The following is a 2811-nucleotide window of genomic DNA, read 5'->3' on the forward strand; positions in this document are numbered from 1 at the left end:
TCTCTGGCCTTGGGGACTGCAGTTTTAGCTCTCGCTGTGGGAACCTCACTCACCATAGTGTTGCTACCTGCCATCCACTTCAGCATGCCCTTACTGCAAAGTAAAGCCTTTCCACCCATGTCTGGGTACCAGGAAACTGAACTGGAAGGTTTGTATAGAACGTGCAACAGGTTAGGTGGGTGCATTTGTGCCATTCAGCTTCTAATTGGGCCATCTGGTCTGATGCTCACCTGGACTCCCAAAAGATAAAAACCATAGTGTTGCTACCTGCCATCCACTTCAGCATGCCCTTACTGCAAAGTAAAGCCTTTCCACCCATGTCTGGGTACCAGGAAACTGAACTGGAAGGTTTGTATAGAACGTGCAACAGGTTAGGTGGGTGCATTTGTGCCATTCAGCTTCTAATTGGGCCATCTGGTCTGATGCTCACCTGGACTCCCAAAAGATAAAAAGCTGGTCAGGGATGTTATCGTGGTTTAACCCCAGCTGACAACTAAGCTCCACTCAGCTGCTCACCTACTATCCTTCCTTCTTTGTGTGAGTGTCCGTGAATTGGAAGAGTAAAAAAAGTGAGAAAGATCCTCTTCTGTTCAGAGAAATAACTTTAATAATAGAATCTGCATGGGGTTATTGTGATCAAAGTGCAGAAATGGACAGTAAGAGAGGCTAGGGGGTTGCAAAGGTCCTGGGCCACCTTCCCAGTCTGTCCATACCACCAAAAGCACAGACCAGCATCCTCTCTCCTGTATCTGCATATCACTGTTCCCTTTCAGGTGCCATGGAATTGCACCACAAATGCCCTGGTGTAAGTGCTCTCCCTACATATTCAGGTAGTACAAGCTCTACACTGGTGTTTTTCTCTCCCAGACACTTCCCAGTCCACCCTCTCCCCAGCTCTCCCCATCTCCACTGCCCCCTCCCCAGCCCAGCTCAGCAGAGCAGCCCAGTCTGGACTGGCCCCATAGAAGTGTCCAGCACATGGTGCTGCAGAGCTGTAAGCACTCACTCCACAGCCATAAAGTCATGGGGACATGGTCCCAGGTAGATCCCTGTTGATCATCCATCATTTCCATTGGCACTGGCACTCACACATGAAGACTCAGCACAGGTCCATTCCCGAAAGCATCCCCCATGCACTCCTGCCCTAAACCCACAGATAAAACCAGCATAACAGTCCTCTTATAGGGGCAATTACTTCAGACTGTTCCTGACTTCAGCTTTGGAAAAAAGGAGTCCAAACTCGAGATATCAGCACTCTTTTATTACAGAGATTTGACACAGGCGGCCAGCTGCATGGTCCTGCCATACACACATACAAAGGTTTCTGGGTGAGACAAGCTGGGTTCATACCTTTGAGGAAATTGAGTAGATGAAGACATTCCTGGACAAACAGGATCATCAGAAATAAGCAAAATGGACAGAAAGTTTAAGAGATGAATTGGAAATTACATGTGAAAAGACATAGGCAGCTTATTGCTGCTGAGATACCAATGACTGAGACAGCTTCTTCAGTGTATCCTTGAGCTCCTGGTTCCTCATGCTGTAGATGAGGGGGTTCACTGCAGGACACACCACAGAGTACAGCAATGACGCCACCACATCCAGGGATGGAGAGGAAATAGAGGGAGGCTTCAAGTAGGTGAACATTAAAGTGCTTACAAACAGGGAGACCAGGTGAGGCACATGGAAAAGGCTTTGTGCCATCCCTGCTCAGATGGGATTCTCTGCACAGCCCTGAAGATCTGCACATAGGACAACACAATGAAAATAAGACAACCAAATACTAAAGAGACACTGACCAAAAGAAGCCAAAATTCCCTGAGGTACGAATGTGAGCAGGAGAGCTTGAGGTCTGGGGGATTTCACTGAAGAACTGGTAAATAGCATTGCCTTGGCAGAGGGGTAGTGAAAATGTATTGGCCATGTGCAGCAGAGAATTAAGAAACCCACTGTCCCAGGCAGCTGCTGCCATGTGGACACAAGCTCTGCTGCCCAGGAGGGTTCCATAGTGCAGGGGTTTGCAGATGACAACGTAGCAGTCATAGGCCATGACAGTGAGAAGACACAGGTCTGCTGAGATAAAAACAAGCAAACAGGGAGACCTGTGCAGCACATTTCATATAAGAGATGTTGTTGGTGTCCCAGAGGGAATTGGCCATGGCTTTGGGGACTGTGGTGGAGATGGATCAAAGCTCGAGGATGGAGAGTTTGAAGAAGTACATCGGTGCGCAGAGGTGGTGGTTGCAGGTTATGGCAGTGATGATGAACTAAGGAGGAGGGTTAGCAGAACTGCCACTTTGGACTTCTGGTGGGCAGACTTTGGCCTTTAGGGACTTGGTTGGCAGATTTCCTTGGGAGGCAGTTCTGAAAGGCCAAGGAGTCCAGGAACACTGGACACTCTTCAAGAAGGAACTCTTAAAGTTGAAGGGACAGGCCGTCCCTGTGTGTCAAAAAAAAAGCCCGCAGAGAAGACCAGCTTGGCTGAACAGAGAGCTCTGGCTGGAGCTCAGGAAAAATAAGAGAGTTTATGATCTTTGGAAGAAGGGGCAGGCAACTCAGGAAGAGTACAAAGCTACTGAGAGGCTGTGCAGGGAGAAAATTAGAAGGGCGAAATCGCAGCTGGAACTTAATCTAGCTAGTGCTGTTAGAGATAATAAAAAGGGTTTCTATAAATACATTACCAACAAAAGGAGGGTAAAGGAGAGTGTCGCCCCTCTAGTAGATGTGAGGGGAAGCATAATGACCAGGGATGAGGAAAAGGCTGAGGTACTTAATGCCTCAGTCTTTAGTAGGAAAGCCAGCAGTTCTCTG

The 2811-nt window shown here is 48.2% G+C and overlaps 1 pseudogene; it reads right to left on the minus strand.

Annotated features, from left to right (window-relative positions):
- Positions 1–1470: 1470 nt before the first annotated feature.
- On the minus strand, positions 1471–2267 carry LOC104535169 (annotated as a pseudogene).
- Between the last annotated feature and the right edge of the window lie 544 nt (positions 2268–2811).

Source organism: Mesitornis unicolor, unplaced genomic scaffold (assembly GCF_000695765.1).
Source record: "Mesitornis unicolor isolate BGI_N332 unplaced genomic scaffold, ASM69576v1 scaffold3303, whole genome shotgun sequence".
Lineage (NCBI taxonomy): Eukaryota > Metazoa > Chordata > Aves > Mesitornithiformes > Mesitornithidae > Mesitornis > Mesitornis unicolor.